General features: G+C 40.9%; 1 protein-coding gene across 2 annotated transcripts in view; it reads left to right on the top strand.

Moving 5' to 3' along the window:
- LOC117374966 (SH3 and cysteine-rich domain-containing protein 2-like) overlaps positions 1 to 21,622 on the top strand; it is a 71,618-nt gene that overhangs the window by 10,537 nt on the left and 39,459 nt on the right. The window contains exon 1 of one of the 2 annotated variants that reach the window (XM_055223637.1): positions 20,719 to 20,781. The exons of the other annotated variant lie outside the window; for it this stretch is intronic. The gene's annotated coding sequence lies outside the window, so the exon portion shown is untranslated. Of the gene's footprint in view, positions 1 to 20,718; positions 20,782 to 21,622 lie in introns of those variants that run through there. 2 annotated transcript variants of the gene reach the window in all.

The raw sequence follows: 21,622 nt of genomic DNA, 5'->3' as shown, positions 1-21,622 counted from the left end.
TAAAGACTCACAGAGCGAGTGGTGATGATGATGATGATGATGATGATGATGATGATGATGATGTTACAGCTGTCTGGGCGTCATATTAATTGGTTCTTACACTGCAAATACAGATTTCTTTTGTCATCCTTTTCTCTACATCACTGCGGTGTTTCTGTAGTGGAAGTTACAAGTTACAGTATTTGCCACACCCTGGACATACTCCCTGGTCAAAGCCTGATCTCGTCTCATCTCAGAAGCTAAGCAGCGCTGGGCCTGGTCAGTACTTTGATGGGAGGCCGCTGGGAATTCCAAACTTCTGTTGTGTCCTTAGGCAACGCACTCTCCCCACATTGTCTTGTATAAAGCAATGTGTGTGAGAGTGTTTGTGGTGGGATGGGCTGGTGGTGCAGAATGGCAGCCTCACTTTGTCAGCTGTTGCTACAATAGTATCTTATATTATTTTATATTATATTATATTATATTAGATTATATTAGAGTAGAGTTTCTAATAGTATTGGGTGTGAAGGGCATGAATGCAGTGGTTCAAAAATAACCCGCAATAGGTGAAATCTGCCTAGTCAGCTTTATTTTTTACAATTGTTATATATGTTTTGCAGCTGTAAAACCCCTCACCACACACTTTATACACTTTTGTCACACAGGCATTAACATTTTCTCATATTTCTCTCAAAGTTCAAACCTTCATAGGCGCCTTTGTCGGTGCAGAACGTTTCATCGACATTGTGGGTTTTGTCGGGGAGAAAACTTGCAAACATACAGCACTTCAGAGTCACACTGCGATCCAACGTTTATGTAAATTTGTCTGAACATATTCTGTACTGTACAGGAGACACGGCACGGAGGAGACTGATGGACAATGGTCTACAGTCCCTCAGCCAATCAGGACGCAGAACATAATCCGCGAAAGAGCGACGCCACAAAAGGTGAAAATAGTGAGGGACAACTGTATATTGTTTTATAGTATTTAATAGTACCGGGTGTGGAGTGCATGAATAATGTTATATAAAGCATCTTTGAGTGTCCACAAAGGCGCTATATAAATATGATGCATTATTATTAGAAGTTGCAGTTACAGTTTGTAGTTAGAAGTCCCAGTGCCCAGGGACAACATGCGGAAATTAGCTCCAGTGCTACAGCCTGGTACAAATCATCTACAGTCTGGTACAAAGCATTGGTCCTGTTTAGGTTCGTACTGTGCACTGTCCCTGTCTCATTAACATCATTACATAAACAAACTAAACAAAGTTAGAAGTAGTTGTTGTAAGTACTGTCTCAGATACAGGTGAATCAAGAGTATATCTGTATATGCCTGTGGACTTCCTGTGAGACTTGTGAAGTTGCTCTGATGCCCATATTAGGAAAGATGGGCCAGCGTCACCGTGGATACTGTGTCATCTGAAAATACCTCACCTTGACTCACAGCATCACGGCACTTTTACCTATCACAAGGAGCTCGGACGAATTCTGTGTCATTTGCAGATAGTATCAGTGTGTGTGTGTGTGTGTGTGTGTGTGTGTGTGTGTGTGTGTGTGTGTGTGTGTGTGTGCATAAAAGATATTGAGCCTAGTTGTTCAAATCCCAGTACATTTAAAGGGTCCATGTTCCACTATTCTCTGATCTCTGTTCTAATGTTGTTTCCTCATCACAAACAGACCTGGAGTTGTGTTTTATTTCATTCACACATGTTTAACACACAAACCCTGCATATTTAGGCTCAGTTCTTCTCCCAAACACACTGCTCCACCTTGTGATGTCATCATGTGGTAATACAGGAAGTGCGCCACTGTGTTTATAAACTCCATACACCTTCACTAGAATCATTTGGATCATTTTAGTCCAGGAATTGTCAATTTCTACTGAACTAAAGGTAAAAGGAGCTGCTAAAACTACCACTTCATGACATCACAAGGTGGAACAGAGCATTTTGAGCTTTGGAGATGTAACAGACTAATAATAAAGTGTTACTCAAACAAGTGTGAGTGAAACAAAACACAACTCCAGGTCTGTTTTTGAGGAGGGAACAGCATTAGAACATGACTTAAAGCTCACGAGAGTCCATTTTGTGTAATCTAGGACCTTTAAAGTTGTGTCCTTGGGCAAGACGCTTTAATGACTTTGTCCTGTCTGTGGTAGTAGGTGACTGGTGGAGATTGTAAAGGCCAGCGGCAGTTTGCCCCAATGCATAAACTAGAAATATGACTAAGATGTTATTAGAGAACCAGAGGACTAAAGAAGATGAAACTATTTGGGCTATGGGCTGTTTATATCCATGGAATATTCCATTATATAGCATTAAACTTAGCAATCTTATTCATGTACTGTGTTCTTATTGCTACAAAAATAAAATATCTTTAAAAAACAACAACAAACAAAAACAACCTGCATTTGTGTAAGTGTGGTCACCTCTCCATAGATCAAACGGTAATTTTGAATCACTTGAATTTCTGTGGAAGGTTACAAGCAAAGCTGTATGGATAACAAGCCTCCACCAAAAAGGTTACATAGTGCACCTTTAAATCAGGCCGTTTGTGTTTGTCTCTCTATAGTTCTCTTCTCTGACTCTGTGGATCATTATGTTATAATTTACACATTTTAAATCACAATATTCGTCTAAAACCACTTAATAAAAGACACAAATCCATTGACTTCTGCGTTAGAAAACTGCGGTGTCCAATGGGAGCTGACGTCGCCATAAACGTCATCACAACAAACCACCGCATGTTGTCGGCGCCCCCTATGGATAGCTGCACATCACACAAGAGCAGCACTTTTTTTTTCATTTGTACCAAAATGGCTGCCGTATCACAGTGAGCGTGTCACAGTGGGCGTGTCACAGTGGGCGTGTCACAGTGGGCGTGTACCTGTGGAGGTTAAACAGGGGCGGATCGACAAAAAAGTTGGTTAAATATTACTAAAACATGAATCACTCCAAATACAACGTTAGAGGCTCAATGAGAAGAAACGACTAGAACATGGTTAAAGATCAGTTTGTAGAATATAAATAATAATAATATAACAATGAAAGTCCTGAAAAACATGGACCAACAGCTGAAACCTAACCTTTAATGACCTTTACCTGCTTCATATAGATTTCTAATTCGCCTTTTCAACAGCACTTTTCCAGCTTCAAGGCTCTCTCAAAGCACTCACCCATCCACACACACGTTCATACACCAGTGTACACAGACACTATGGAACTTTTGGATCAAACGCTCTGCCGACTGAGCCTCTGTCGCCCCCTATAGTTGAACCCGATTCCACCTCATCTTTGTATAAGTGTCCTATGTTTCTGTGGTTTTTGGTTTGAGGCGCAGCTTCGTCTTGAGCTGTGAAAACCAAGTACAAAAGTTGGGACTAAAGGAACATCAACGAATGCAAGTTAATACAAAACTTAAGCTGTTTGTCCCTCACAGGCTTAATTAAAATAAAAATGATAGAAAGCACTTGATTATGTTGTTGGAGGAGTGGGTTTGCTCCTCGTCAAGGATAAGCATAAATCATGTTTGGAGCTTTTGAAATTCAGTTGGGGGATAACACACACAGGCACTTTTAATTTGAGAGTCAGATAAGGGTGGGGGATAATAAACACTTGGGTTGTTCTGATACTTAGAGTAGTATTGGCAAAAGCTCAGACTCTGCACGTTTTTCTGTTATCGGTATCAGCGAGTACTCAGACCAAATCACAGATCGCACTGTGTATTTTCCAGAATGAGGAGCCGTAGATGGAATTACTTCCGCTGTTGACGTCTGCGGCTAATGCTAATGCGGCTATTTCTAATGTGTCTAATGCTAATGTAGCTAATGCTAACGCCCATAGCAGGTTCAAAGCAGACTGTGAGGCTCCGCAGACACTTAAAACACGAGAATAATGACAAACCCACCTTGCCCCCATTGTCTGTGCTCACTAGTGTATGAATATGTACGCGGTTCCCTGATGTAAAGCACTTTGAGCCTTGAAGGTGGAAAAGCGCTGTATAAAAATGTGACTGTTTACCATGTACCATTTAAAACTGGACACCTCAGACCTCCGCTAAGGCACTAACATGTTTCATTGATTTTATAATGTGCTGAAAATACCTAGATCTTGCAATTAAAGTTTTGTTTTTCTATAGCACATTTAAAACTACTTCAACACAAAACAAAACAAACATAGGAATCGGAAACTTAAACAAAGCATTTACTTCATGTTCTAATGGAGGACAGGGGTGGGACTTAATGAGTTTTCTTCTTCCCACTCCTTTTCGAGCTTGTATAGGAACAAATCCATGAGATGTGCTTTGTGTGTGCCTGATACGTGTGCTCGAAATGAATAAATAAATGACATGAATGAATAAAAACATGCAGATAACACGATGCACGGGGTCTGTTGCAGGAGGCGGTGGGAACGGGTCGACACAGATCTGAAGCTTGTTTGAACTGGGTCATCAGTTTCATTAATTAAAATGGCACCTCCTCAAGTCTGAACTGCAATAATGTGACACTATTAAGAGATGTGTGAACGCCCGGGGAGAGGAACACACTGCAGTGAACACGTCGAGCGACACTGACCACAGCACACACTCACACATATTATGAGATTATGTTTGTACTGTTGTTTTTGTTGCATTTAAAGGTCCTATATTATGTTTAATCCATGTTCTAACGCTGTTCCCTCGTCAAAAACAGACCTGGAGTTGTGATTTGTGATGTGTGATTACTTGTTTAAATGTTTGTTCACTTCTTTTCTAATATGATTTTGATGAGATTTGAGCTGTAGAAAGGACAATTATAAACTTCTATGCCTCATTACAGATCTAAACTATCATTTAAGTGTTGCATTCTGCTGTGTAGTTATTTCAGCTCATGTTTTTTTCATTATTATAATTTATCTATATTTACTCCAGCAATGTCACACTTCAAAATGTGTTATCGTGACATTACCTGAACCTCTGGACCCCTCTGGAGCTTGATGTTTACTAAATTAACCATATATCCCGCCTGGACAATACACAGTTAACCTCCTAGGACCTGAACTCTTGCATGTGCTTTATTAGTTCATCTTTGTTATTTGGGCTGACTGGGACCTGATGAGTGTCAAAATAAAGAATTATCTTTTTACATAATGAGAAAAATTATGTCCACATGTGAGGACTTTCGTTTTACATTTTAATCATTTTGATAGAACACAATAAAGTCACATTTGAACAATGATTTGCAAAAACTATTTATTAAGTGTCTGAACGGCAACATTTTTCCTGAGTGTAAAAACAAAATGAGAAACAGCAATTGTGCTCTTGGAAATCTCTTAGGTGCAGGACGACAAATACCTTTAACAAAGCCCACCTTGAGTCTAAACTATAATGTGTTACCACTAAGAGGCAGTCGATTGACGTCATATGTGGACACCAGGACCTTGTAGAGAAAAAATAAATAAATACTGTGGCCTAGACAAGTCAAAATGTGTTTTAGTAGGTTACACTATTTAGGCTAGCAGTTATAGGGGCCAATTTGGAGCCGAGTTCCATATTTGGAATTCCGACCATGAGTATCATAGCAACCAAAGAGCCAATCAGGAGTGAGGGTGTTGAAGGTAACGCCCCTTCCTACTAGTTTAGTATGGAGCGGGCACTTTGCAACGCTGTCAATCAAACCTATTTCCACATTAGTGAGAGTGACCTGTAGGAAAGAAGGCGCCTGATTTGTTAACACAGTAACAGCAATCGCAAACCTGCCCAAGTTGCCAGGTCTGTGATGTTAAGTGTGGACCGTGACCCGTCTCCACCCATCTCCTTCTGAAAATGACCCCCTTGTGCTTCCTTCATGACGGCGTGTATCTGTGTGTGTGTGTGTTCGGTTGTGTGATTTAACCCTGTCATAATGGCCGTACAATGGGGTATAGAGAGCTCTGTCGGAGTTGTAATCATGGTTCTATTGTCCTGTGCGTTTCTCCTCGATTAAACATGGAGTGGAGGGGCTTTGACGCGGGCTGGCGGTCTCTGTCTGTGTGACTGGCGTGTGCGAGGAGCCTGCTGTAATCATGTGTTCTGTGGAAGAGGCTGCACTCAGACACAGGGTAATACACTGGCCTCATTCTGCTTTAAAAAGGACTGTATTTGTATTTATTTATTTTTTTTTTGTATAGTATTGGCATTGCTATAAAGAGCTTTAAACGGTGCGATTCCAGCTCCCACAGATGAATGCTGTCATTGTGTCCTTGGGCAAGACACTTAACCCACCTCAGCCCCACTATACTGGTGGATGAATGTGTGTGAATAGGCGCTATATAAAAATGTGACAGTTTACCAAAGTTGCCAAATTACTGAATCTCATCATAGATTTAGAAAACAAGTAAGAAAAATACAAAAATGCCATTGTGTCCTTTGGCAAGACACTGAACCCTCTTTGCCCTGAAGTTCTCAGGCAGACACGTGTGGCTACTTCAAAAATATCATAGCTTAACTTAAAGGAACACTATGTAACGTTCCTGTTGAGGGGTTCCACATTACGGCATGTCTCTTTACCTCCATGGACATATACAGATACGTTTAATCCCACACTAGGGAACATTCCAGGCAGAGCAATATCTCCATAGCGACAAGTAGGTGGGAAATTGTTGTTGTTTTAAAAGCCATAATTGTCTGTCTTTGAAAAAACAATGCAAAAAATGTCATTGTGTCGTTTAGCAAGACACTGAAGCCCCTTTCTCAGGTGTCTTTTAAATAAAATTTAAAAAAAATGTTGAAACTTTCAATGCTCAATGGTACAGGAGCAGTAGATACTGGTACACAAGTCCAGAGTGCCCTCATGAAGCTGTGACTGTGACAGTAGCGAAGATGTGAAATTATATATTTGGATAATTTCACATATAAGTTGCACCTCCAGACAAACTATGAAAAAAGTGCCACTTGTAGTCTGTAAAATATGGTAGTTTTGTTTTTAAATGGGTCAATACATGGAGTCCCTTATATAGTATTTCTTGGGATCCCAGTTCATAAGTTTTCTTGCCCTAAACGACAGAGGTGACAGCGCGTGTGAGTAATGACCTCCCAAAACAAGTTCAGCAGCTGCTCTACGCTTTTAATGAAGTCCTTTGAAACCACCTCCGCTGTAAAAATCAGATCACACAAACGAGTTCCCAAACTGGAGGTATCACTATTAATTATTGCAAGCTCATTTTTGTGTAGGAACCTTTTAAGGTCGAAGTTGAGTTTGAGTTCCATAGTTAAATCGTGATATGTGTGTCGTGGGCTGAAAGGGCAGATCAGTGGCCATGATTAGTTGACTTGTTAATGTGAGTCCTTGACAGTGTGTTGCCTTGGATCCATAACACAAGTCTTCAACACTTTACGAAGATGTCAGTCTGGGCACCGGTGAATCTCCCTGAGTTCAGATGGACATGATTGACAGGTAGATTAGCCAATCAGGGACAGGCATGGTCCATCTGTATGGGAAAGAATGAAGGAAAAAAAATCACAGGGAGCTGAAAAACATGGCAGATTTCTGGTGAATGATCTGATATGATCTGATATAAATCTGTATGAAACATACAGAGAGATCAGTCTGGATTTGCCATGGATTTGTCCTTTGCATTTGACCCATTCCTTGATGCCCATGGGGCCCCCAGTCAGGAGCTGTGGGTGCCGCAGAGCCACATCCAGGAACCCATCTCCAGATTGTGAGTGAGGCTTGGTCAGGACGAGTTTATTCATCTGTTTTGGGTCGATAAGAGAAAACGGTAACTTAGCCAACCCACATGAAATCTTGTTCTATTTGTGGATTTCTTCCCACTGTGGGCCACCTGTGCTTCTGACCAATCACAGCGCAGCACTGTGGTTTGGACAGAACTAAAGGTGAGGAGGCCAAACAAACCAAAACAAACTTGACCACACTGACGGATGTACCTCTGCTTATTTCAGCTATTTATTTTTCAAAATGTAGAAGGAAAATACTCATCCTGACACAAGAGAAACATGCAAATTCGACAGAGATATTCCAGGGAGTCAAACCCGGAATCTTCTTGTTGTGGGGTCAACAACATATGATTATGTTGTACTTCATATGATAAACGGAGGTAATGTAGTGTAAATGCAGTGGAAGACTTTGAGACCAGGCCCGTACATAGAAAATTGGAGGCCCAGGGCAAGAAACCTCACATGGGCCCCCGTCTAATATAAATCAATAGGAAGAAGGTCCAATTCTGGGCCCCTAAGACCCTGGGGCCCAGGAGAATAGGCCCCTCTGTTGACTCCCCTGTCCTAGACCCAGCAGAAACCACAGTGGATTCTATTGTACTTGATCTGCCCGTTTCATGTGGCTTTGTCCTTGACCCGTTAGTAACTGAAAAATATCCCGTGTAATCAGGTTAGACAGCATCAAATTCAACTAAATTAAACTTTATCTTTGGCCCAGAAATATAGGAATAAAAACACAGCGGACTCTATAAGCGGAAATGGGATTTAACCTCCCGACTGAAGCGTGAAGGGGGCGATGGGACGCGGTGTTACCGGGACGACAGCTGAACGTGCGGAATGATAGATCAATAAGTGGTTAGGTCAAAAGTAAAGGCGCACTATGGAACTTTCATGGTGAGGGGTCCGACACCTGACCCCGAGGCTGTTAAAGGTAAGGCATTTATAGATACATTTAAAGCTGTACTATGGGACATTCCAACCAGAGCAATAACATCTCAACGGTGACAAGCAAGTGGTATGAAATTTACTCAAAATTTTGACTTCTGTTGTTGTTCCAAGGCCATAATCCTCGATCTTTTATATTTCTTTTATAGTTTTCAAAGTGGTAAACAATCTTACTAATGTTCTCACCCTGTGGCACCAACACAGATAAAACTGATGTATATTTGTACTCAGTATTCAGCAGAAGTCACAGGGGAAAGAGAAACTAACGCTTTGATAATAAAAAAAAAAAAAAGTTTGCAAGCCGATGCCATCTAATATATGCCCTATGTAAGGATCTGTGGGGCTGTGGGAGGGCATCTGGTCTATGCGATTAGAGAGAGATAGTAAGAGTTTTTTGAAGTGGGTGAATCATTTAAACATCAAAGTGCGCTGTGGCCGCAAGCGACTCGTGTCATCGTGCTCCACTGGGATCTACGGTTTGTTGTTCAGCGAAAACCTGTGGGCTTGGCTTAGCATCCCATTAACACAAGAGACTGGAGTTTGATGACAGGATTAAGCTACGGGGATATATTTACCTCTGCACTTTCATAATAATAATAATAATAACGTATACTAATTCTCACACACACACAAACGCTCCAAACTAGAACCAAAAATGGTGCTGGTATTATTAACATCCTATCCAAAACAATAGCATGTAGCAACTTTTATGTAAATTTGACATTGGTTTAACCCCAGATGCCCTTCCTTGCATCACAATCACTGTTTGTTTGGGCTTTGGACTGACACCAACTGATTCTGGTAGGCATTTTTAGCGTTTCGGCTTGGATCAGATTTAATAAATAGATCCGTAGATGCAGTGAATCGTGTCCTCTGCTTGTGGCTAACACTGCAGCTAACGTCCAGAGCAGCTTAAATAGGGTGTCTGTCATAGACTGTACATACAAATGGACGTAGCTAACCTGCTAGCCACCGAGATCCAAATAGGAAGTGATCAGCGGCTCCATCGACTCTGACGGCAATTAATTTTACATTGAAAAAAATTGTCGCCCTTCTGTCTGTAACTGCTGCTATCAGACTCGTCCTTTTGGTCTTAAATGTTTTGTTATTAACCCACTCTACGTGATCCTGGTGTTTTTATTTTGCTTTTGTGTCCGTGAATCAAAATATGAACATTGATAATAGACGAATCAGCTGCCGTCTTTCTTCGAGGTCACTCTCTCTAACGTTAGCAACAGATTTAATTGACAGCATTGCTAAGTTCCAGCTCAATGCTAAACCAGCGGTGCGGGGGGAAGGGGCGTTACCTTCTTTAGGCTCGCTCTGGATTGGCTCTTTCGTTGCTATGATACTCGCGGTCGGAATTCCGGTGTCCGTTAACATTCACACAGCGAGGTTCCGGGTGAAGCAGCTGCAGATTATTGATACTGACTCTACTTCCTGTTTGTTTAGCTCCAGCCTACTGAACATTAAAAGCATTTATCTAAACTACTGCAGCACATTTCACTGATGATAATAACACAGTTTTGACTCTGCTCTGACTTTTGTAACACTTTAGAGTCTCATAGCGAGTCGTTTTACTGTAAACCGGAAACAGCTGATGGAGGTGCATGACTTTTAGCTTGTGGTGTGCGGTCTCTTCGCTGCAGTCTTTGAGCTAGGTTTAAAATCTCATCCGATTCTCCTCATGTCTGTGGTCTTTTTGTCGCACTTTTTGTCGCACGTTTAGAACATGTTTAAGACTGAAACTCCTGCAGCGTGCGGCAGGCTTTAGATTGCAAGTTCTGACGCGAATACATTTTGACAGCAGCTCCGCGTCAGCCGCTCTTTGCTCTAAGCTGTAATATTAAAATAGGAATGGATCAGGTGCCACAGTGACAGATGATTGGCTGATGCAGATGTGTGCTGAGTACAGGAGTCCATATAGACGGGGGTTCAATCATCTTTCTATAATTAGTGACAGTTAATGGCGTCTGATAAAAATGGCATTTGCAGGTTTGAGTCAATTGTCTAATGGAACATGAGATGAAGGAGGAACTGCTTTAGACATTTACATTTATATTATTGCTAGATTGCTAGTGCTACATCTGGTGAGAAGTGGAACTGCAACGTCACTGTTCACAACACTTGATAACTTGATAATCGTAACTATATTGGTGGTAAGTGGTAGTAGCCTCGGGGAAAGAAAGCAGCAGATGGACACAATAACGATATAATAAAACCCCAGGATCATGTAGAGCGGGTTAATACGAACATTTAAGACCAAAATGACAAGTCTGACAGCAGCAGTTACATAGAGAGGGGACACAGTTTTTCAATAGAAAGTGAATTGGAGTCAGAATCAGTGGAGTCGGAAGTGCACCCATGATCACTTCCTGTTTGGAACGTGGCAGCTAGCAGGTTAGCTATGTCCATTTATATAAACAGTCTATGCTGCCTACCATCTAGATTAGCATGATAAATATAAGACAGACACATTACGCCTTATTTTGTAACTTTATTTTAGCTTTTGGTCGCTCTAGGTAAAACCTTTCTTTGCTTGATTTTAGTGGAGTGTCAGATGTGTTTGGGAAGCGCTGGAGGCTGGTCTTTCTCTTGACGAGGCAGAATCCATCTTCCATCTCTGCTGTGATCGTGAAAACCCCACTGTGTTTAGTTATAGCAGCGTTTCAGTCATACCCGATGAACCGATATGACGCACATTGCATTACTTTTTTGAACATATAATTCAGAGTTTGAGCTTATAAAGGTGAAAACAAACAAAAAAAAACAACTAATTCTGAGCATCAGGCAGTGGCTTAAGCAAGTGTGGGAGTGAAGAATATTAATTTTGAGCATTTTAACTTGAGCAAAGCACCTTTAATAATAATAATAACAGGTGAGTTTTCAAGTCTTTTTTCTGAAGATGGTGAGTGTGGATTAGTCTCTGTTTCGGTGGGGTGTTTATTGTAGGGACACAGCGATCTAATACTGGCATCGAATATCGGCTTTGATATCTTGGTTGGACACGTACATTGATGTAATAAAACTATTTACAGTCATAGTCAGCCTCATGTTTGAACTTTATTTACACAAAGCTGTTCTGAGAAAAATAACAGTTACGTAAAACATTTGGATCAGTTTTGTCTTGTTTCATTTTAGATTTAAGTGAGTAAATGTTTTCTTCTTTGTCCTGTATCAGTTAATATCGGGGATCGGCAGATGGGAATCAAACCTGCAGCTTTCTTGCAACATTCATTACAATCAAATCAAAATTGTAATTTGACTGGCTGCAATTAGCAAATCCCAAAGACTGCTGTTTTTAAGTACCATAACAACAACATCTCCTGTTTTATTCCGTGGAAAAACATCGAACTCTGCAGTTTAGATCTGTACAAACATGTTCTGAAATGTGATTCTTGTTTTAGTTTGTCACTTCTTCAGGGCGTGTTTAAAATTTGAACTTTCATAAACTGAATCTAATCAGAATCATAATACCTGCCAGAAAACTCACACTTAGATTTTTTTTTCCCCAGTAATTGGTTTCAAAATTTGCATTTATTGGGAAATTGTGTAAACCTCATTCAAAAAGGTCCCACTCTGTACGGAAATCAAACCCACAACCTTCATGAGAATGCCCAACCACTAAGCCACTGCACTATCCATCCATCCATTTACTTCTGCTTTTCTGGGGCCGGGTGGGGGGGAAGCAGACTAAGCAGGGATTCCCAAACTTCTCCGGTGGGACCCCAAGGCGTTCCCAGGCCAGCCGAGAGACATAGCCCCTCAATCGTGTCCCGGGTCTTCCCTGGGGCCTCCTCCTGCTGGGACCTGAACACCTCCCCAAGGAGGCTTCCAGGAGGCATCAGGAACAGACGCCCGAGCCTCAGCTGCTCCTCTTCACGTAGAGGTGTGTGACTGAGCTCTTTCCCTTCTCTCTGAGGGAGCGCCCAGACACCCTGCGGAGGAAATCATTTAAACACTTGAATCTATGATATTGTCCTTTCGGTCATTACTGTAAGCTCATGACCATAGGTGAGGGCAGGAACTGAGATCTAAACCAGGGCTAAACCAGGACGCTGAGCCGATCCACCTGTCAGTCTCATGCTCCATCCTCCCACTGCACTACGTCTCACTAAAAAAACTCAAAAGATGCCACTGGCTGTGAGTAAAAAAGGTAAAGGTTTTATTATGATTGAAAAAGAGTTCTATCAATAGTCATGAGCTCTGTGTCCTCCACCAGGGCAAAGAGTGATTACAGAGATATTCACAGTTTTATAAAAGCCTCATCTCTTAACATCAAAATGAAAAGGTCCAAAATGCAGCAGATCGAGGTTATGCTCTGACATCATTTAATTTAAAAAAATGACCCTCAACATTCAGACTGAGTGACTCTGTTCCACCTTGTGAAGTTTTCAAGTTAACAGCTCCTTTTACCTTTAGTTCAGTAGAGATTGACAATTCCAGGTCGGACATTATCCAAATGATTCTAGTGAAGGTGTGTGGAGTTTACCACTATAGACTGTTTATATAAATGGACAAAGCTAACCTGCTAGCTGTCGCGTTCCAAACAGGAAGTGAACATGGCTCCAGCTCCATCGACTCTGGCTCCAATTCACTTTCTGTGTAAAAACTGTGTCCTCTCTCTCTGTAACTGCTGCTGTCAGACTTGTCATTTTGGTCTTAAATGTTCGTATTAACCTGCTCTACATGATCCTGGGGTTTTTATTTCATTATTAATAAGGAGTGTTAGCAACAGGTTTCATTGACAGTGTTGCTAAGCGCCCACTCCCTGCTAAACCAGTGGTGCAGATAAGGAGCATTACCTTCAACAGCCTCTCTCCTGATTGGCTGTTTGGTTGCTATGATACTTGTGGTCAAAATTGGCCCCTATATCTGCTCTAGCCTCGATGGGCTTCATTTGACTGGGGCCAAACGCTGTGGGTGACGTCGCACTCACTTAGTTCACTTCTGTGATTACCACATGATGACATCACAAGGTGGAACAGAGTGTTTTCAGTTTGAGAGAAGGACTCAGCCTAAAACTACAGGGTTTGTGTGTTAAACATTTGTGAATGAAACAAAACACAACTCCAGGTCTGTTTGTGACGAGGAAACATTAAAACAGAGATCAGTACAATAAAGAAACTTTATCAGACAAAATGTGTTTCGTCGCTTTTTATTGGCCCATTTTTGTCCCTGGAACTATTTGTATTTTTTTTTTTTAGCTCAGATGGAGTTCAGCAGTGACCTCCTGCCCACGGCCTCGGAAGTAAAGTTCCTATTCACTTTCAGAAAAAAAATAATATTAAAAATTTGAAAGCGCAGGATGAACCAGCTCTGTGGGAACCTATCATTTTTATTTATTTAAGTGTTCTGGTGGATCTCTCTCTGAGCTTTTAGGAAACGTTTATTTAAAAAATCTATTCAAAGTGTGACTCATTTTTATGCCTCGTCTGTGTCCTTGAAATGTTGCAACAGAAACAAACAAAGAAACAGAAGTAAACAGATGGATTATGTTATTAAGTAAGTATTAAGTATTTTAGTATTTGACTTTTGAAATATATTTATACTTTTGAAATACTTTTAAATACATTTATATATTTGAAATATATTTATACTTTAAATATATTTCAAATGTATAAATGTATTTCTATACTTTTGAAATACTTTTAATTATATTTATACTTTTAAAATATTTTTAAGTACTTTTACACATTTGAAATACATATGATGACTGCAGGCTTCTAGACAGTTATTTTTCTCAGACTTTTCAAAAAATTAAGAGTTCAAAGATATTGCGGAGGCTAACCAGCTGCATGCTAACTAGTTACGTACTAACCAGCTACATGCTAACCAGCTATGTGCTAACTAATATCCATAAAACGATTGTTTTAAGTCCAAAAAGGCCATTTAAAATGCAAGATTCTGTGAAATTGTTAATATCTTATTGGCTTATACAATTTCAGAAACATATTTTAAATGAAATTATAGATCTTGTGGTCATTAGTTAGTTAGCTTGTATATACATCCAGCTCCAGTCAAGTGAAGCTCATGGAGGCTAACAGTTATAGCGGCCAATTTGGAGTCAAGTTCAATATTTTGAATTCCAACCGCGAGTATCATAGCAACCAAAGAGCCAATCCAGAGCAAGGCTGTTGAAGGTAACGCCCCTTCCCGTCTGCACCGCTGGTTTAGCAGTGGGCGGGAGCTTAGCAACGCTGTCAATCAAACCTGTTGCTAACGCTAGTGGGAGTGACCTCGGGGAAAGAAGGCGCCTGATTTGTCTGTTATTAATGTTCATATCTTGATTTACAGTCACAATAGCGAAATAAAAACACCAGGATCACGTAGAGCGGGTTAATACGAACATTTAAGACCAAAATGACAAGTTTGACAGCAGCAGTTACAGAGAGAGGGGACACAGTTTTTCAACGTAAAGTGAATTGGAGCCAGAGTCGATGAAGTCTGAAGTGCGCCCATGATCACTTGGTATTTTTAATGGGCGGCTAGCAGGTATGTCCACTTACCACAGAGCTGATTAACCCTGAACTTTCAAAGTTTTTATCTAATTTGTTTTTTGGAAAGACGATGGAGAAAATGAACGGGAAATGTACAGTACTTCTGTCCGGGGGGCTGGCTGTCCCTTCGGTCCGGGGGCTGGTTGTCTCTGTTAAGGTCGGTTGCTCAAAATGAACAAGCTATTCTATATAAGCTGGGGATTTATGGGATTTATATTTTAAGCTAAACTTGCTGTAACACATTCACTGGGTCAAGATTTGGTATTTTTTCTTCATTAAAAACACAGGTTAAACTCATGTTTCACAAGTTTAATTTGCCTTTACACAAATACACTGTTTCCTAGCATGTTTTTCTGCATAAATAGTTGTTTTGCATGAGCTCCCCCTGCAGGTGTAGTCTTGTGAGTGCAGTTTGGGTCAGATACACACAGATACTTAATAATTTTGAAAGCTTTTGCCACGCCCTCTTGCTAGTCAACCAGTCGATGGGCAGCATACTTCTTTAGCTGTCTTTAGTCCGTTACAGCCCTGTTTGGCATTTGTTTAGATTCTGTATAGTCCAGATAAAGATTATTTTAATATTATTTTTAATTATTCTGATTCTCCGTTAGAGCTCGCAGTGTTTGTGTCCATAGCTGTTCTTGTTGGGGTCTCATGTATCTCTATTTTCTGGATGCACTTCATTAGCTTCAGAAACAGCAGCTCTGGGCTCAGGCTGTGGACAGAAGCTGATGAAGATAAACAGCAGCCACACAGACACAATGCTTTTATCCATGGGGTTCTCTTTCCTGATGTAGACGCCATTTTGAGGACTTTTGGTTGTAATATTGAAATATTTACATGAAATATTTACTATGTTACCTGTCCTAGTTTTTCACTCGGATTGGCTCAGATAGTTACACCCAAACTGCACACGTGTAGTTGTTTCACATTAATATGGTAAGGGAATGGAAGGGCATCTGACTTCACAGTGAAAGTGACGTAAAACGGAGCAGCCATGTTAAATGAAGTGATTGTTTTGTATTTAATCTGTTTATATTTAATGTAAACAAATAAATATTCTAATTTAATGTTCATTGTTAATAACAGGTTTATAGAAATAATGCCCTGAAAATGGAGCTCAGTCTAATCCTGTTCTGGAAGTAATTTTTCCGTCAATTTTTCCCATAGACTTTTCAAAAAATATAAATATTAAGAGTTCAAAGACATCACGGAGGCTAACCAGCTACGTGCTAACCAAGCCTCAGGTTCTAAACATGGCCGCCCATTGAAGTCAGTGCTCGTTCATGTTGTACCATGTGACTGATCCAACAAATCAGAGCTTGGCTTAGCTAGAGCGGATATAGACCATAGCTGAAGCTAACGAAAAAGCATTTTTGAGCTGAGAAAACATTTTTGATCTGAAAATTAAAACTTGCCACAAAATTCAACCTTTGTGAAAGTTATAGGGGCCGTGTCAGTCACTGTCAGAGCCTGTCAGTTTGTGATTACATTTTGCTCTATGAGAAAAATCCTTTCTGGGCAGGAGAGATTTTTTCATTGTAGTACCAATGAGTGGCCACTAGTCCAACTCGTGACAGCTCTGAGCAGCAGGACCCTCCAGTTATTTTAATAGATCCTTGGTGCTAACCAGCTACATGCTAACAAGCTATGTGCTAACCAGCTACATGCTAACCAGCTATGTGCTAACAAGCTACATGCTAACTAATATCCATAACACGATTGTTCAAAGTCCAAAAAGCACATTTACAATGCACAACTCTGCTAAATGCTTCATCAGTTTAACAGTTTGTGAAGTTTCAGAAACAGACTTTAAATAAAATGATAGATATTTGTCCACTGATCTGAAAGTGGGCGGTTCAAATCCCGCTCTCTACATAAACATCAATGGTTGAGCGGTCAGATCCACTGACCCACAGGTTGGTGGTTTGATTCCAGCTCCGACAGATGAACACTGTTGTTGTTTTCTTGGGCAAGACACTTAACCCCCCTCACCCATAGTGACTGTGTAACTGGTGTATGAATGTGTGAGTGAATATGTGAGAGAAACATTAGTAATTTATAATGTTTCAGAAACAGATTTTAAATAAAGTTATGGGTATTGTGGTCATCAGTTCGACAGAGATGATTAACCTTGAGCTGTCAAACTTTTTTTTTTCTGTGACATCTATGGGAAAAATGGGATATTTACTTCCGGATCCAGGGGCGGGTCATCTCTGTTGAGGGCCATTTGTTAAAACTGAATGAACTATTCTATATTAAACTGGGGATTTATGGGACTTATATTTGCTCAAGTATTTATGAATGTGTTACAGAAAGTTCATCTTAAAATATAACTTTTTGGTAAATGGTCACATTTTTATATCAAACTTTTCCACCTTCAAGGCTCAAAGCACTTCACATTAAGGAACCACTCACCCATTCACACACACATTCACACACCAGTGCACACAGACACTGGGGGTGAGGGGGGTTAAGTGTCTTGCTCAGTGTCTGTGTAAAGAAGTGGAGTAAGTGAGTGTGACGTCACCCACAGAGTTTGGCTTCAGTCAAATGAAGCTCATCGAGGCTAAAGCAGTTATAGGGGCCAATTTGGAGCCAAGTTTCATATTAGGAATTATCATAGCAACCAAAGAGCCAATCTAGAGCAAGGCTGTTGAAAGTAACACCCCTTTTTGCCTGCACTTCTGGTTTATGCATATGACTGAAAGGCTTTTATTCTTTAATGTTAAGATTATGATGATTATTTGTGATTATTTATGTTTTGATTTGCTGTGATTTTAAAGTCTTTCTTATTCTTTAAAGCTCTTTGAATTACCTTGTGTACAAATTGTGCTATATAAATAAACTTGCCTTGCTCTATCGCTTAGCAACGCCGTCAATCAAACCTGTTGCTAACGCTAGCGGGAGTGACCTCAGGGAAAGAAGTCACCTGATTTATCTGTTATTATGTTCATATCTTGACTTATAGACATAATAGTGAAATAAAAACCCCAGGATCATGTAGAGCAGGTTAATACGAACATTTAAGACCAAAATGATGAGTCTGACAGCAGCAGTTTTTACGCAGAAAGTGAATTGGAGCCAGCGTCGACGGAGTGCGCCCATGATCACTTCCTGTTAGGAACGCAGCAGCTAGCAGTTTAGCTATGTCCATTTATATATACAGACCAATAACTTCGGACAAGATGACAACTGACTCTCTGTTTCCTATCGTGTATAACAGGTGCGGGGCGAGATCTTGTCCCATCTCTGTATGTGTGTAAAGTAAACATGTATTTATTTATGTTAGTAATGTGACACTGTTAGTCTATTTTGTCCCTCAGCTGCAAATGTCCCCTAATGGACCCTGGGGACAGCACAGCCAATATGTCAGAATCTGTAAACACACCGGCTCCTCCTGTTGTGCAGCAGGGGAGAAAATGACTCACCATTTCAGTGTATGAAAGAACAGCGCTAATGCAGACGCTAGCTCAGATCACACGTGTTTATCTGGACGCAGGAGCAGTGGAAAGAGACAGCCTTTGTCATGAGCCCACCTACGGTCCCCCGGGCTCTGTGTGTCTCTCTACAGTGAGCGGCTATTGTCCTGAAATGTATGCACGGCTTTACAGTCTCTAAACAGGTCTTATGTTATAATCTGACAGGCCTATTCAAACTGGGATAAGTGCTGTTGACTGTGTGGTTCTAGTCCATGTTGTGTGCTGTTTACAGATGCACCAATGGATCTGATATCAGCATCTATCTGGTCTATAAACTGGTGTAATAAAACGATTTGCTGATCAGTGTTGGCCTAAAATGTCTTAATATTAAAGCTCCTACAGTATCTTACGCAAAAGTAACTCTTGTGAGCATTAAGCCATGTTATAATGTTCCTCAAAAACAGACCTGGAGTTGTGTTTTGTTTCATTCGCACATGTTATAGTAATCCTTTTATATTTGTCTGTCTACATCTCCAAAGCTCAAAATCCCAGGTAGGTTCCATAGTGGTTTATGAGTGTACAGTGGTCCCTCGTTTATCGCGGGGGTTACGTTCTAAAAATAACCCACAATAGGCAAAATCCACAAAGTCGTCAGCTTTATTTTTTACAATTATTCTATATGTTTTGCAGCTGTAAAACTCCTCACCACACACTTTATACACTTTTCTCACACAGGCATTAACATTTTCTCACATTTCTCTCTTGTTTAAACTCTCTCAAAGTTCAAACCTTCGTAGGCGTCTTTGTCGGTGCAGAACGTTTCATCGACATTGTGGGTTTTGTCGGGGAGAAAACTTGCAAACATACAGCACTTCAGAGTCACACTGCGATTCAACATTTATGTAAATTTCATCGATTAGTTTCTGATTCACAATACTTTTGCTACTATGCTTTAGGACTTGATATTCACAGGTGGAAGTGGCTCAGTTGTGGAGATTGTTCGTCTATGGTTCCATCCTGACTAGTTCACACTGTTGTTGGGTCCTTGGGCCAGGCACTTTTCACTAATGTGATATGTAAATGTGGTGGTTAAGTCTCCAGTCGACTCTACGATGTGACTTTGCGTGTGACCCACAAAGACGTGATAGTGCCTGAATAAGAAACAGCCGTGTCTGTAAAGGCTCACACCATGGACTTCCTCGCTGCTGCTGTCCTTTTAACCTCACACCAAGCTCTTCATCACTGCTGCTGTCCTTTTAAAGCCAGTTAAATAATTAGTTGACGATCACAACAAAGGCACCAGCGACTCACTAACAGACTTAAAGCTTGAGGCTTCTAGCTGCGGTGGGTCAGATAGAACATACTGTCAGCCATGAAGCGATTTTAAAAGTTTTCAATCAATTAGAGCTGGACATGACTTTTTGAACCAGGATCAATCGCATTATCCAAAATAAGAGCTGTTTTATTATTTTTCATCTACAGCATTCACATATACGATTGGAAAGTTATTTAACCTTTTGAAGCTGAAACTATTTTTCAAATCAATAAAAGTCTATTCCTGTGTCAGATCTGGTAATCGGACGCCTCTTTAGTCCTGGTTCAGTTCTGGAGCAGCTCTCTGCTTACTAAACATGTGGGATGTTAATGTCTCCGTGGTTTTCAAAGTAAACATGACAGACACGAGCGGTAAACTCTGTGTGCATATTTAATCATGTTTTTAGCATCACTCTCGGTTTGCAGATCTGAGGCGGTCGTTTCTCCATGATCACTGACTCTTTTTAAAACACAGACAGAACTTGACACATTTAAACCGTACTGTAGTCCTTTCCAATTTGTCGCTTCCATAGGAGAGTTTCTATGACTGTGTAACTGTCTACAGAAGTTCAAGCATGTCCAGAAGTCTAAACCAAAAGCACTGATTGCATTAGGCCTGGATCTAATACAAGTGTTTATGTTGAAATGACTTGTTTTGTTTCAGGTTTCTGTTTCTATAGTGTTTCAGGTTCACTCGCTCTGACTGTCAGTCCTTTGGTAAACTCTTTTGGCTCCTTTCCTCTCTGTTTATAAAAGTATCTCTCTCTCTCTTTACTTGGGCCGTCGACCACAGCAGTGCGTTCCCCCACACCCCTTCCGCTTTGCACACTTTCATACACCAGTGTGAGCGAGGTGGGTTAAGCGTCTTGCCCAAGGACACAACAGCAGTATTCATCTGTGGGAGCTGGACAACCGCCAACCTGTGGGTACGTAGATCTGACCGCTTAACCAAGGACGTTGAGAGCAGGATTCCAACCACCGGCGAAGTTTGACAATGGACAAACACTCTACAACTTTAGTAAACCGCTAACCCTGTAGTTTTGATCTGTACAAACATGTTCTGAGATGTGATTCTTCTGTTAGTTTTTGTTTTGTCAAATCTCCTGGACAAAACATAAATCGCCAATCTAGATATTTAGCTCTGAGTAACGACAGACCTATTGGCACTTGCTTTTTTTAGTTCCTTCTCCAGTGTAAAACTCCTCTGTTCCTGCCGTATCAAATTGCACGTTTAGTTTCATTAATATTGACGAGCCGGGTCGTGTTTGTAGCCTGTAAGCCGTATCGACCGCCATCCTCGGTGATGGATGCCCTCTGCATTTCAACAGCCCCCAGACCTCTCCCCTCTGCTCCTCTCGGCTCGTGGCCATTGATTCCCACAGATAAACACTGCTTTGGTGACATTTCCCCCTTGGCTCCGGCTCTATAAAGATAGTGCTAGTTTTCTGTGCGATTAGAGGGACGATTTTAGGGGGATGAGAGGGCAGGGGGGATGGTGGCAAGCCCCTCTTGTCTGCCCTCCTCAGCTCAGTGCTAAACATAATCAATTTACAGAAGCCAGCTGTGTAGAGATCGGCACGGCTGAATGCAGATATGAAAACAGTTTGTCTGCTCCACTTTGAACGCCAGACAAAGACACGAGAGCAGAGTGTGTGTGTGTCCGTGAAGGGGGACGGTGGGCTGTCATCTGAGACATGCTGTACAGTTAATCTGGAAAGATGTCTGTGTAATCCCTCAGTCATCCAGGTCTGATCCATAACAAAGAAC

The sequence above is a fragment of the Periophthalmus magnuspinnatus genome, chromosome 8 (genome assembly GCF_009829125.3).
Source record: "Periophthalmus magnuspinnatus isolate fPerMag1 chromosome 8, fPerMag1.2.pri, whole genome shotgun sequence".
Taxonomy (NCBI): domain Eukaryota; kingdom Metazoa; phylum Chordata; class Actinopteri; order Gobiiformes; family Gobiidae; genus Periophthalmus; species Periophthalmus magnuspinnatus.
The sequence above is the reverse complement of the archived record's forward strand: the minus strand, read 5'-3'. Positions and strand labels throughout refer to the sequence as shown.